Source organism: Stenella coeruleoalba, assembly GCF_951394435.1.
Source record: "Stenella coeruleoalba genome assembly, chromosome: 11".
NCBI lineage: Eukaryota > Metazoa > Chordata > Mammalia > Artiodactyla > Delphinidae > Stenella > Stenella coeruleoalba.
Genome location: NC_137157.1, coordinates 39,064,652 through 39,080,403, shown reverse-complemented (window position 1 = coordinate 39,080,403; position 15,752 = coordinate 39,064,652). Strand labels below are relative to the sequence as shown.

The window sequence follows — 15,752 nt, the reverse complement described above, 5'->3', positions numbered from 1 at the left end:
TCTGACTGCCATGTTGAAAATGCCAGTGTAAGAAAATTTTCTTCCATTTGACTAAATATAACTCTTTCTCTTTCAGTATTTTTGAGAGGGAAATACACTGATAGTTTAATGAATAATTCCTTAGCTGAATTTTATCTCCTAAAATCTAGCACTATATTATTCAAATTGATCCTGTAAAATGTTGACTTCTCTCCATCTAACAGAGTTGTTAGGAACGGTTTTACCGAAAAAGCATTAACATTGCTTATTGGTATATGGCCTTTGACTCATTTATGCCATGTCCTAAAAGAGGCATTAAAAACACAGAGAGACTTTCTACTTAATTCAGAGACCGTAAATGGTCTTAGAACATAATGTCTTCCCTCTTATTCATTAATTCAATAAAGATATTTAACTGCCCCTTTAAAATGGCTTTCAGATGAAGTAACAAGTGGTGAGTTGTTTGAAGTATCTGCACATCCAGCGCTGCTTGGTAAGAATTAACCCTTTTGAATCTAGGCTTGTATCCAAACCATCCAGAATATTTCCAAAAAGATTCAGAATCAGACCTCTGACTCTGCCCAACAATGCCACTAAATTAATTCCCTCTGCATCCTCTGGGATGGCCTTTCAAGGCAAATCATGAACTTGCATTAGAATATTTGCTTTGTGCCTAATCTTCACTCCTAGAGATGACAGTTCTTAACGTTTAACACTCGCCATCCTTCCCACCCTGATGCTAAACTGGGAAGAATGAGAACAGAATGTTCTAACCTCATCCATACCACAAGTGGTTATTCAAGGGAAAAAACATATCTCATGGCCTTTTGCTAGATAAACTTGCTTTACAAACAAGGCAAAATCTTCTGAAGGATGATATGGAATAGCTTTTCTCCAAAAGGAGTTCATGACTTTATTCCCTCTGCTCTAAGAAAACTCATGTCCTACATTGCTAGTGATCTGACGCAAATCATGAGATTTGCTCACTACAGTTATTCCAGCTGGTCATTTCTGTCAAGTTCTATTCAATCCAGAGCAGCACCTGTTAAGAGTGTTTCCGATGAGAAGCTTGGGGAAAGGGTTATTGGGTAAACGGGCTGTTTTCACCAAGTCCCATTTGCCATCCTTTTAGTGATTGATAGCCATCCTTAATGAAGATTATAAAAAGAGAAGCTGCTTTAAAATGGACAGTCAAAAAGTTTCCACGAAGAAATGATATAGATCTGAGCTTCATTACAGAGGTATAGGGTAGGGGCATGAAGAGGAGGCATTTCAGGCATGTGGCCCCAAAGAGGGATGAAACACAGTGTATTCAAGGTGCTGAAAGGGCTGGAGCAGCAGGGGGAGTACCCTGAGAGACGAAACTGAAGAGGTAGGTAGGAGCCAGACCATTCAGGGTCTGTTAGTCTAGTTAAGAAATGTGAACATTAAACTTACAGTATAATTACTGGATTGAAAACCATGTAAGGAGTTATATCATGTTTTAATCATCCTTCCTTGCACAATGTATAGAGTCTAAAACTGATCAAGTTTCTGAATGTTAGATTAGGATGAATGTTCAAAGTCGCAGGGTTTCTATGATCACTGATATTAACTGTCTGACCACGGACCCGTCACTTAGTCTCAGGTCCCTCAGCTTTAAAATGGAGGTAATGAAACCTCTCTCTCGGGGTGGCCATGAAGAATAAGTGAGATAAAATACAAAGAGTGAAAAATAAAGTGCCTGCTAAGAATTTTTTTTCAATCGGAAAGAATATGCAGTACAGGCCTTAGATGTGGGCAAGAAGGGACCGTGCCCTGGAACCCAGAGTTTAGAGATCCTACTGTGGTCCTCCTCTATCTACCCTTCCAGGGGATGAAGAATCCTCAAGACCAGCAGAACAGAACACGCTCATCTAGGGGCTGCACCCAACTCTCCATTCTAGACCGGGCTCTGGGTACCCCAGATCCAATGCTCCCTGCCAAAATGATCTCAAGTTCATTCACGAGGTCTTTGAAGATTTTTTTTCCCCCAGATATGACCGCCTGAAGGCAAGTGCATACCCCATGGCTAAAGAGCAGTTTTTGGACACATGCAGGCTGGGGCGTCCCCATGGGTGTATGTGAAACTTCTTATGGTGTGCGTGGGAGTTTAGCGAGGAGAAAAAGGGGGCCGTTTCCATTGCTGAACCCCGAGGAGTCTGAGAACTCTTGATTTAAAGCTGGACTTCCTGGTTATTATGTGTTAAGAGATGAGAATAGAAACTACCTATTTTAACAGTTTGTGTTCTAGTTTATAACATTTAACAATTTAGACATATGGCATATGGACTTGCATTTGAAGTTTTAACCTGGGCCCTGCAAATGTTACAGGCAGGTATGTATGTATCCTATTATTTATAAAATCCTGCATACCACACAAAATTCCATTTCATTTAAACCGCCTTAAGATGTAGGGGTTGCCTATTTATGAAAATCACTTTAGGGCAACCATGAAATGCCATTATGCTCAGGAAGGCTGGAAAAGGCCAAGGGAAAAAAAACAAGTTCAAAGAAAGGCAATCCATCTAGTGACCTCTTTTCTTCTCCACACAAGCAGAAACACCATCCAAATATCACTGTATGGTGTTTTGTGAAATTGTACATCTATATGTGGAGGTGGAATGAAAAGAGGACATAAGAGCTGGTCTTGTTTAGAACTAACAAAAGGTTACTTCTCTCTTTGTGACATTCATTGGGACTCCCTAAGTGTAGAGCCTTGAATTCAAACTAAGCTTTTCCAACCGAGTGAAGGGTGTCCATCTGCTCCAAATTCCTCTCACTGTCATTGCCATACAAATCATTTAGCAAGGAAACATACACTGTCTTACGCTATCTTTCCTAATACAAAAGATGTGAGTTGATTTAAACTTACCTTTTCAGGAATTTCTGTCTTCTCCTCCCACCCAAATGTGACCTCTTTGAAGAACAAACTGGGTTCTATAGTTTTCTGTATCCCCTCACTCTCTTCCCTAAGAGTTTGCTCAACAGATATTTATACCTCACTGACTGATGCGATCATTTAGCAAATATTTACTGGATTCTACCATGTGCCAGGCTCTGTGTCAAGCATGAGGGTACAAGATTGAATGGGACACTGGCTAAAAGATAAATGCCTGGCACATAATAGGCACTCAGTAAATGAGAGACTGAGCAGGTGAATGAATAAATGAATGGATGCATCAGTGAGTGAATTCTGTACCACAGAACTAAGGAATAATATCAAGAAAAATGGAATAACCACTTAAGTTATATTAAACCAAAAGGCATCAAAGTAAAAGATGTCAGCCTGTAGAATATCTGTGATTCAAGAAAATGTCAGGGACATCCCTGGTGGTGCAGCGGTTAAGAATCTGCCTGCCAGTGCAGGGGACACGAGTTCGAGCCCTGGTCCAGGAAGATCCCACATGCCGTGGAGCAACTAAGCCCGTGCGCCATGACTACTGAGCCTGCGCTCTAGAGCCCGTGAGCCACAACTACTGAGCCCGTGCACCACAACTACTGAAGCCCGTGCGCCTAGCACCTGTGCTCCGCAACAAGAGAAGCCACCGCAATGAGAAGCCCGCGCACCACAATGAAGAGCAGGCCCCGCTCGCCGCAACTAGAGGAAGCCAGCGCACAGCAACCAAGACCCAATGCAGCCAAAAATAAAATAAATAAAATAAACAAATTTATATATATATAAAAAGAGTAAACAATTAAAAAGAAAATGTCAAATGTGGGGAAAATAAGAGCAGCCCTAACATTTATACCTCTGGGCCATCTCCGTGGCTATTTTTAGTGTGTGGTTCTGGAATCTTGCAAAGAATTAAACTGATCCACAGAAACCAAATATTCTATATAAAGAATTTGACTAACTCTAACACCCCAACTCTCACTTCTCCCAGATTTAGGGATGAAGAATCTTAGGTGTTGTCAATTCCACAGAAATCAGTATGTACAATAATATTATTGTGAGTTTTTACTGAGACCTGAAATACTGATATGCTGTGATTGACTTTAATCACAAATTTGCTTTATCAAACGCAGTAAAATCACCACAGAATTATATGACTCCTTGTCATACTATATGCAGTGTAATACTGAAGTCATAGTTTATTTTTATTTTCTCCTTACAGTATTGTAAGAAAACCAGATTACCAAGGTAGAAGTTGATCTCTCTTGCAAAGCTACTTATCTTCCTGACATGCAGAGCACCAGCTGATTTCGAACAGAGTTTCACAGCTTTATAAAATAGAACCATATTTGGCCATCAATGAACCAAAATAAAATACCTCTCTAGAAGGATAAAGGAAATCAATATTTACATAAAGAAACTTAATAACAAGCCAACCATGGTGTTCAAAGTTTTGTGTCTTTAAAATAGGGCATGCATTATTGATACTGTACAATCTCAAACCAAAGGTGGAAAGTATGAGTTCTCAGCAATATTATGAGTCTTAAAAACCATTATCTCCTTTGTAGAAGAAAATGAAAGCCACTTTGTTCATCCTATTCCAGGTCGGCATGCTTAACAATGTCACTTAAAGGCAGGAGGGGGACAGCAAGGAAAAAGAAACCTTCCTGAGATCATGAATTCATCTCCTTTCTCAAGAAGAGAAAGAAGCAGTGAGACATTTCCAACGAAGAAAATGTAGGGGCCGTTCCCCTGCTCCCTAGGAGACAGACCCAGGCACTTGACAAGTTCTAGAAGCAATTCAAAGTGAGGACATGGAGAGAGATTCCTCCACTCCCTATGGAAACATTTCCAAATCTCTCCCTCCATTATCCTTAGACAGGCTCAGTCCATAAACTTTCTAATATTTGGACTGCAAAATGTCTAGAAGACACATAGATATTTTAAAGCAAGTACATACAAGGAATAGGGAGTTAATGAGAGTGAAATCCATTCTGGCTGAACCAATGTGAGAACTGGGTGAAGCTGAAGTTACCCCACCAGAGCACAAACCCTGTTCAGTCATACTAAGTGTAAGAGCATCTCTATTCTCACATTGTTTTTGTTTTGAACTCAGGCTGAACTGCCTGGAAACCTTCTCTGTGTGGATAAGGAGTAGCATCCATTTATTGCCATATTACATGTGCTTAAAAATCCCAGCAATAGGGGCTTCCCTGGTGGCGCAGTGGTTGAGAGTCTGCCTGCCGATGCAGGGGACACGGGTTCGTGCCCCGGTCCGGGAAGATCCCACATGCCGCGGAGTGGCTGCGCCCGTGAGCCATGGCCGCTGAGCCTGTGCGTCCGGAGCCTGTGCTCCGCAACGGGAGAGGCCACAACAGTGAGAGGCCCGCGTACCGCAAAAAAAAAAAAAAAAATCCCAGCAATGTTATCCAGTTACCAATGTTATCTCATCAAGTAGAAATGTCTAATAATTGTTAAAAAAAAAAAAAAAAAAAGGAGGAAAGAAAGAAAGGAAGAAAGTATCTTACTAGTGATCTTTCATCTGGCATAAATAAGAGGCTAAGCCCAAATGTCCAAAAAAAGAAAAAGAAAAAAGTCAAATTTGCTGTTTGCAATTTTGTTTGCTTTGCTGAATCCTTGGACTGTTTTTGTTTTTCCAATCAGCTCGTACAAACAGTTTATACATGGTCATTCCATGAAACTTTTTGTAGTCATCCAGAAAGAATCAAACATAATTACTACGGTTCCTAGTCTCATGTGTTTGCCCTTCCCAAAAGATTTTCCAAAGTTCAGGAAGAAGAGGGTTGAATTATAGATGAAGAATTTCACCTTCAATACTGAAAAGGAAAGATTTGGGTTTTGCAAACACAGTGAACCCCTTCCTCTACCAAGGGTGGAGCTCAAACCCTCACACTGTTCTTTTACTTGCCCATAAACGCACCACATCTGGAAAATCTTTCTTGGCTGTAGTCCTACTCCATAGGTTTTGTTCATGCATTCCCACACTTTTAGTCAAGAGGCTGGCGGTCACGTACAGTCCACTTTGGCAACAACAAAAATGACTGTTGGAATTCAGTGGCTTCCTTACCACGACCAAAAATGCTTTCCACTTAATTCATAACAATAGCATTTTGCGCTTATGTATTTGTCTCATCAAAGCACTCTGCCGCCATTAATGAGCTAAATCAGCCTTTGCTATTTTATAATGTCTCACTACAATGAGGTTGCTTTTCTCTGTGGCAGTCACTTGTGTCATGTTGTTTTCTTCTAGCAAACACTGAACTTAACTAATGTAAATTCATTTTTAAATTGTGGGCTCAGAGGAAAATTTTCCCGGAATATATTTTTAATGCTGCATCCTTACTATAACATTACAGGGAGCATTTTAAACTATAAAGACACATAAGTTTTTCAATGTAGTCTTCTCTAAGTACTTGTAAATTATTTATAAAGACCCCCGCAAGTAAATGTGTTGTAACTGCCAGTGATGGAAATGGAAATTGTCTGCTCTGTGAACCCTATTACTATTTATTTGTATACTGTTTAATGATTGGCTTACTGATGAAATACTCCGTCAGTGTACAAGAAAAAGCCGCAGCTGGCAAGGAAACTCTAAATCCTAAATCTGCCATGTTTTAACTCTGCTGTCTCTGCTACTGCTAGACCACTTTTTTTTTTGTAATACTGATATGGCAGTTTAATTCAATGATAATTAGATCTATCTGTCTCCTGTAAGATATACAAACATATACTTTTCTGCATTCCCCTAGGAAAAAAAGTAAGTTTCACGTCATGGACCACTTTTTACAAGTGCTTAATGGCTCATTCCTAGGAATTTGATCTCAAGTGGAAAGGAATGGCTCTCTGAAAATAAGTGTATGCACACTTCCAAGTTTAGACAGAGATGGACTCCTCAAGACCCTAGGTTGAGAAACTCTATAAACATTGGTTGGTTGCCTCCCAACTTCTATTCCCAGCATTCTTGGTAAGGGCCTTCTAATTCCTGTTTGAGGAACTACCATATTCTTCTATTCTTAGCCTTGTATGTTTGAGGAACTACCATATTCTTCTATTCTTAGCCTTGTACTTAGGCTAGAGTTGCACCTACACCCAACTCCAAAGGTAGGATTCCTGGCACTCCTGATTGGTTTGGGGATGGGCACATGACCCAGGACTAAGCCAGTCTTAACTCATCACATCATCTTCAACACAGGGATTAATATAGGGTTGACATTTCATCTATGTTTGTCCAATCAGAGTGAACTTGGGACTTTTCCTGGGAATTCTGATGTAGATTCTCTTTCCTTTGGATGGTATAGTGTGATGATATGAGACTTGAAGCTGGTACAGTCATCTACATCCTTAAGAGAAAAGCCTAGGATATCTTGGGGAGGCCACCGTGTGGAATCTGCAGAGGACTCTGTAGAAAACAGTAGAGACGCAGGCAAACCTGGGACCGTGATATTGTTGACTCTGTATTAAATAGGGAGCAGATTGAACTGCTGTAACAAAGAGGCTCCAAAAGATACAATTGCTGTTTGAAATTCTTTATCTCCCTCATGTCCATAGGTGGGTGGGTGGGCAAGATTGGTAGGCAGTTTGGGGCTGTGAGGTCATGTAGGAACCCAAGATCTTCCTACCTTGTTGTCCTGTTCCCCTGGAGTACCGACTTCATGTTGCAAGGTAAAAGCTGGTTCACTGCCCTCCCATATCATCCATGTTTCAGCTGCAAGAAAAAAGAAATATAAAGTGGAGGGCGTGAAGCTTATTTTAAGGTAGGATTTACCAATTTTAGCTCTATTGATATTTTGGAGGTGATGATTCTTTACTGTTAAGAGCTGTCCTATACATTGTAGGATGTTTAGCAGAATCCCTGGCCTCTACCCACTTAAGGCCCATATCACCTCCCCAAGTTATGACAATCAAAAATCTCCCCAGACATTGCAAAATGTCTGGGGGATGAAATAGCCCCTCCATTGAGAGCCACTGTTTTAAAGATATGCTATGGAGTTCACACACAACACTTCCATTCACTTCCAATAGCCAAAGTTACTTATTTGGCCATACTGAGTTGTAAGAGAGTCTGGGAGAAATATTTCTAGCTGGATGAAATGGTGCCCAGGTAAAACTTAGGAGTTTCGTTGCTAAAAAAAAAAGGAGGGGAGAGAATTCCCTGGCAGTCCAGCGGTTAGGACTCCATGCTCTCACTGCCAAGGGCCCGGGTTCAATCCCTGGTGGAGGAACTAACATCCCGCAAGCTGCACCGCCCAGCCAAAAACAATAAATAAATTTTATACATCTTTTAAAAATAAAAAGAAGGGAGAAAAGGATTTTAGGGGACAATTAATCTTTGCCACACAGCCCTACTTCTGGACTTTTCCACCATATGTGGTGGACTGAAATGAGTTTTCAGTCACTTGAAATTTGGGACCTTACTTGATAAAAGTGCTACTTTCCTCTTCCAACACGATAAGTTGAAATTTACTGAACATTATCCATGGGGTGGGCCGGGGGGAGCGGGAAGGTGAAAGGAATGATACCTAAAGTTACTCAGAAGCTGGGTACTGGCTCAGAAGGGATTGAACAAAACAACTGAAATGAGGCTGTTTCATAACAAGTCTTTGGTTGAAATGGAAAGGCCATGGTTACAAGGGCCCACGGTCACTGTGGTAGTTAAGAAAGAAGACAGTATAATTATGCAAAATTGTCAAGATGAAAACTGCAGGCATCTTGCATTATTCGGCTTTGAACTGCTGCTTTCTAGTTCTCATTGTAAATACAAAAAGCCTTTAGTGGCCCCTTTATATCTCACACAAAAGGATCATTGCTTACAGCCAGCTGTTTTGCAATTCTATTTCTATGAAGTTAGAATAATTGGACATTAGAACTGCCTAAGGGAAGAAGGGGGTGACAGTGTTCTTGGGTATTAAAGTAGAGTATGGAATAGTAATGGAAGGATCCCCCTTGTTACAAGGAGATAGTCTTCCCAGAGTTCATCCTGAAGCCAATAGTTCTGAATTCAAAACACATTTTCCCACAAGAATATTGTTTTTATGTTATTAGATAACCACAGAAGTCCTCCAATACCAGAAAAGAAAGAGATGTATGCTTTGCAATAGTACAAAAGAAAATGCTGCAGGGCAGACAAAGGTTTGTCTGAAGGTTCTGACTGAGGAAATCATCAGTAAAATCTTCAGGGAGGAGGTGACTTTTAAATCACATTTACAATGGGAAAAGAAAGCATCTCAGGCTAAAGGACAGGCAGTTCAAAGATGGGGCATTCAGTTCTCTGTGAGGACGAGTGAGTATCGACCAGGAGTGGAGCACAGGTTTGTGGAAATGAGATGAGGAAGTTAGGATGGGCTGTGAATGCTATGGTAGAGTTTGGAGATTTTTTACGTTGGCAAGTCATTAAAGGCTTTTAATCAGGGAGCTAGTGTGATCAAATGTCATTTTAGCAATTATAGGAAGACTAGTTTGATGTTGATGGCATGGTAGCAAGAGAGATTGGATTTCTGATCTCGAGATGTGGCAACAAGTTAGAGAGAACCAACAAGTGTGACAAGGTGAAGGGAAGTTGGCAGGATGTGGTGGCTCACTCTTCATGGGAGGTGGAAAAGGAGGAATCAAAGATGGCCCCAAATCAGGCTGGACTCATGACACAAGAACAAGCCAACAGGGGAGGTAATGAGCTCAGTAGGTTTCTGTCCCAAGGATAAAAGAGCCGAGGGAGTTATAGTTATGGCCTTATAGTACAGCATGTGGGCTGCACTTACGTTTCTGCAAAGCTCACCCAACGTGGTGTCCCTATAACTGAAGGAAAACAACTTACTGAATTTCATACTTAGTTCCAAAGTCTTCCTCCAAGGTTACTCTATGTCCTTTTTTGGGAATGTATCTCTACATGTTGAAACTGCGCCAGGGACACCAGTGTTGGTGAAAACATTACATTCCAGTGCCAGACTCTGTGGCCAGAAGCTGTTTAACTGAGGTGGCAGTAATATTGAAATCATAAGGTTGTACTGCAGGGTGTCTGAGAAAAGTAGTGTAGAGAAAAATCCTATTAAATGTGTGCTAAAATAATATCAAATGTGATTACACTCAAGAGTCTTGGGGCAGATGAAGGGAGAGGAGAAAATAAAGAAGTATCAGTAATGGTCAGAGAGAAAAAGAGGGGACCAAGGGAGAGTTTAGTGGGAAGAGAGCTATCTTAGTCTGGAGATAGATAGACAGACAGACAGGTAGGGCTCTGCTATAACAGAATACCACAGACTGGGTGGCGTAAATAACAAACATTTATTTCTCACAGTTCTGGAGGCTGAAAGTCAGAGATCAGGGTAACAGCATGGTTGGGTTATTAGGGAAGGCTCTCTTCTTCATTTACAACTCTCCTCATTGTATCTTCACATGGCAGAGAGAAAGATCATCTCTCTTATGTCTCTTCTTATAAGACTCCACCCTCCTTTGATTGCCATACCCAACCTCCCCATTTCCATCCCTTCCGTAGACAAAGCCATCAAATCAACCAAGCCTTTGTACAGCAAGGTAGATTGTGGAGAAGTCTGGAAAAGGAAGAAAATAGGGGCATATATGTGTCATCACTCTTCTTACTCCCTGACCAAAAAAGGATGGCGGATTCAGTGCATCCAGGGCAGATCAGATGGAGATGAGTGGGATGGGATGCAATGCCTAAAGGACTATGTGTAGGTGGTAGCTAGAGCTAAATATTGGAGCATCAGGACCAGATCAGACCACTAGGAATTGGTTGTGGGAAGAAATCCTTCAGAAAGAAAACTCCTACCACTTAATGTGAAAAATATATGTGAGGGCTTCCCTGGTGGCACAGTGGTTGAGAGTTCACCTGCTGATGCAGGGGACGCGGGTTCGTGCCCCGGTCCGGGAAGATCCCACATGCCGCGGAGCGGCTGGGCCCGTGAGCCATGGCCGCTGAGCCTGCACGTCCGGAGAGAGGCCACAACAGTGAGAGGCCCGCGTACCACAAAAAAAAAAAAAAAAAAAAAGTATATATATATATATATATATATATATATATATATATATATATGAGAGAGGTCTTCCACTCAAAATTAATGCCTGAATAGGGACCAAATGAAAGAAAAAGATTGGCACCAGACCATAGTCTGTCCACCCCACGAATTATATTCAGAAGAGGCTGCCCAACTGGCAGAAAATGGTCCTTTCACCTTCAGGATTGCTTATAAGCTGGAGCTGACCAAGGAATCACCTAACCAGTCATCCCTGAATATGGCCGCTGAGATCAAAGTATTCATTTGGCCGTCAACCTAGGATCCTCTGCACTCCTTTCACATGGCAAAGTCAGTGCTCCCTAGCCTCCACTGCCCAGGAGGTGAGGTGCAATAAGTGACTTAGCAAATCATCTCACTGTAGCTTTAACACAATGATTTCCTATCCCTCGCTCTGGATTGGAAAGAGTGGAAAAAAAGAAAGGAGGAGTTCTAAGGCTAGATGGAAGCAGAAGGAAGAAACCAGACTATAAATGTTTTTCATGATAGAAAGGAATTAACAGAAAAAGGGAGGAGGTATAGACACTACCTCTCTCCAGCAACCAGTAGGCATTACTATATTCCCAACAACAACAATAAATCTCAAAGCTGAGGGCCTCCTTTTCTGTTTCCTCATTTTGAGCAGCATCAGGAAAGTAGATACTACATACATAATATGCCCAAGTATATCCACATTAGCTGGCCTCAACATCTGGAAAGAAATCTCCATAAATCATAGTTTTGACTCACACTAGCCTAGAGCCTCAGTAATAAGAGTCCACTTAGAACTCTCCAGATTAACTTTTCAGCTCTGTGTAATCTGATGTCTTGACTTCAGGAACAAGAGGAAACTATACAGGATGCTGAGTTAGTTTCCCACCTCACACCTCAAGACCACTTATACAGGTAGAGATGAAAGAAACCCTTCCCTTCTCTTTCACACCATACATGATTAAATTCTTCATTAATGAACCAGTTGCTTAGCATGGGTTTGCTTCTTTCCAGAAGTAAATCTGACACTTGGGGCAGCTTGGCTCATTCCTGCAGCCAATGGAATGACTTCCTCCCATTTGCTCATGGTGGGCACCAGTTCTGCAACGTGAGTTGGGGGAGAGTCTGACACGTAGATACTGACTTAGATCTCAGCCCTTTCATGACACAATAATAAACGTTGATCATTAATAACAATATGTTCCAGGCACATTTTGAAACACCTTCCCTGTAGAAACTCAATTTAATCTTCGCAACTCTCTGAGCAAGATGTTATCATTCTCACCACTTTGAGGTGAAGGAACTATGGCACAGAGAGCTTAAATAACTTGCCCAAACCACACAGCTAGCAGTACAGCTGAGATTCAAGTTAATCTGGCTCCAGAGTCTATACTTATAAACACTATACTAAATTATTTCTTCAACGTATCACAAAGAGCAGTAGGTTCAGAGTCATAGGACCTCGGTTTGAGTTCTTGGGGAAAAAAATTAGTCTTTCCAAGCCCCAGTTCCCTCACTGGAATTGTTGTAAGGATTAAAGGAGATGATATAATTTATATATATATACCTAACATATATGTATATGATCTTAAAGTACTCTACAAACATAAAGGAACATTATTATATTAAACCTTGTAATGAATCTGACTGTAAAAATTATTCTCAGCTAAGGTTTCATCCATTTTGACTAATCTTACCACGGATCCTGAAACATCTGTACGTAACTGTTGTCTTCTGATTGCACGCTCTGTGTTAACTTTTTTGAATTAAAAAATACTTTTTTGAAGGATTTTGTTTTGAGGAGCAATGTAATAATTTTTAGAAGATTGGAAAAAAATATCAATTTTTTTCCAAAAGATTGTTTTCTAGACCTATTTAAACTTGACTTTCATCATCAAACCTTGCTAGATAAACAATAGAATTATCTCTTCAGCTTTGGTTGTTGTATTAGTTTTTTGCTACTGCCATGATAAACAATCAAAAACTTAATTTTTAAAACAATACATGTTTATTATCTTATAATTCTATAGAAGTCGTACACAGGTGTCACTGGGCTAAAATCAAGGTGTCGGAAGGGTCGTGTTCCTTCCTGGAGGATCCAGGCGAGAATCCGTTGCCTTTTCCAACTTTTAGAGGCCAACTGCATTCTGTGGCAGTGTAGCCATCTTAAAAGCCAGTAGTGTAGCTTGTCCCTTACCCTTCTTCTATTGTCACATCTCTTTCTGACCACAGTCAGGAAAGGTTCTCTGTTTTTAAGGACCCATGTGATTAGATTTTGCCCTCTTAGGTAATCCCCTCATCTCAAGATCCTTAACCTTAATTACATTTGCGAAGTCCCTTTTGCTATATAAGGTAACATATTCACGAATTCCGAGGGTTAAGATGTGGACATCTTTTGAGAAAGCTGTTTTTCTGCCTTCCATAATTGTGAACTTTAGGGACAAAAAACAAAAACTGTTGTATATTATATTAAAGAGGCTAGTCAACATATAAAAGTTTGAGGGTGACTTCAATACAGCGTCCTAAAATACCACCAAGTCATAACAGCTATTATGACAGAAAGGAGATGAAGTTCAGTTAGGCTGACTTCAGACAAAAAGAGAGCCGACAAATGGTGAGTGAAGGTGGCAGTGCCACAGTGACAACAAAACCAAATGATAGACCTGAACATCATCCAAAATGAGGCAATGAATCTGCACTCTTTGTACCTGTAGTTTATTATTGGGAATAAAGAACCATCTTTCTGATCCCAGTCCATCATTTTCCAGAATTGAAAAGTTACACTCATATACTATTAGAGACTAGATAGACATCGGAAAAGAGCCCTTCCTTTCTACCACAGTTTGAAAAACAAAAAGACGCTAACCTTTTTTAAGATAAATTAAACAAATAAAAGAAGCAAACTGTCCCAAGTCTTGCACCTGTTTCAGTGGCAACAGGGATTATCTAAATGGTGTTGAAGAAGGGTTGTCAGTATTTAGATGATGAAAGGTTCCATGAGTGCTTGTTTTGGGGACAGAATAAAGCAGTGCAGCCGCAGAGGTATGGAGTCCCTGAGGACAGTAGCCCAACTTTGTAGCTTGCATATTTCCCCATGCTATTTACATGTTTACAAAAACCTAACAGATGTTTGAATGCCATGCATGGTGTCCAGCAGTTGTACTCAGGAAAAGCAACAACATTAGGGAGTCTCATTACAGCCTATTTATCATTTCCATAAAATGATGTCTTATTACGCAATGATCAGGATTTCTAAGCCACTAAGAAACTCTGAATTGACAAGGATTTGCTTTGTGGAACAGCCCCTAAAACAGAACAAATTTAATTATACAGGGTCTTACTCTGCAGGAGAGGCGATCCTTACTATAAAAAACGTGTGTGTACTTAAAGCATGATGGGTATCTCATAGTTAGGTGGGTATGTTTCCATTTAGAAGACTCAACCATAGTTACGGAGACAGGAGCCAGGTCTAGATCCCCAAAGAAGTTACTAATGAACTAATCAAGGGATTAGGGCCATCTCCAGAGGGACCAGAATTCAGGGCAAGACTCAACCAGAGGACACTTAGGAAATCAAGCCAATCAAAGAGTAGATGAAAATGGAGAAGACTGGAGAAAATGGAGACACAGTGTAAGACTCTGGATGGCTGAACCAAGAAGATGCTCAAATGTGACCACCTTGGGTACATAACCTATCAGGCTTAGACAGTCAAGACTTATCCAGGCACAAAAGTTGAAAAAGAGTAAGACATCTGACAACCTGTGGAGTGGGAGAAAATATTTGCAAACCATGTATTGGATAAGGGATTAATATCCAAAATATATAAGAAACTCATACATCTCAACAACAAAAAATAAAAATTTAAAAATCCATTAAAAATGGGCAGAAGTTATGAATGATATTTTTACAGAGAAGATACATAAATGGCCAACAGGTACATGAAAAGATGTTCCAATATCACTAATAATCAGGGAAATACAAATCAAAGCCATAATGAGATATCACCTCAAACCTACTAGAATGGCTATTATCAACAAGACAAGAGATAACAAGTGCTTGCAAGATGTGGAGAACAGGGAACTCTCACGCACTGTTGGTGGGAACATAAATTGGTGCAGCCAGTATGGAAAACAGTATGGAGGTTCCTCAAAGAAATTAAAAGTAGAGATACCATATAATCCAGCAGTTCCACTCCCGGGTATGCATCAGAAGTAAATGAAATCACTATCTCAAAAAGATATCTGCATTCCCATGTGTCCGTTGCAGCATTATTCACAATTGCCAAGACATGGAAACAACCTAAGTGTTCATCAGCAGATAAATGGATAATGAAAACGTGGTATATATAAAATAGATTATTATTCAGCCACCAAAAAAGAAGGAAATCTGCCATTTTTGACATCATGGATGGACCTTGAGGGTGTTATACTAAGTGAAATAAGTCAGACAGAGAAAGACAAATACTGCATTCTCTCTCTTATATGTGGACGTAGAATCTATTAAAAAGCCAAACTCATAGAAAAAGAGCACAGAATAGTGGTTGCCAGGGGTTGAGGAGTGAGCGAAATGAGGAGACATTGATCAAGGGATACAAACTTCTAGTTATAAGATGAATAAGTTCTGGGGATCTAATGTACAGCATGGTGACAATGCTGTGTTGTATACTTGAAAGTTGCTAAGAGAGTAGAGCTTAAATGTTCTCGCCATACACACAAAAATACTATAATTATGTGAGGTGATCAATGTGTTAACTAACCTTGTGGTGGTCATTCCTTCACATATATAGGTATATCAAATCATCACACTGTACGTCTTAAATTTACACAATGTTACATATCAATTAT

General features: G+C 40.3%; 1 protein-coding gene and 1 long non-coding RNA gene across 9 annotated transcripts in view; one reads left to right on the top strand and one right to left on the bottom strand.

Moving 5' to 3' along the window:
- LOC307194617 overlaps positions 1–15,752 on the bottom strand; it is a 36,685-nt gene that overhangs the window by 9,206 nt on the left and 11,727 nt on the right. Inside the window, exon 2 of the long non-coding RNA XR_013830589.1 lies at positions 7,534–7,619. This is a non-coding gene — a long non-coding RNA (uncharacterized lncRNA). The remainder of the gene's footprint in view (positions 1–7,533; positions 7,620–15,752) is intronic.
- Positions 1–15,752, top strand: part of SYT1 (synaptotagmin 1) — a 1,170,968-nt gene that overhangs the window by 1,144,435 nt on the left and 10,781 nt on the right. The gene's annotated exons all lie outside the window — the stretch shown is intronic.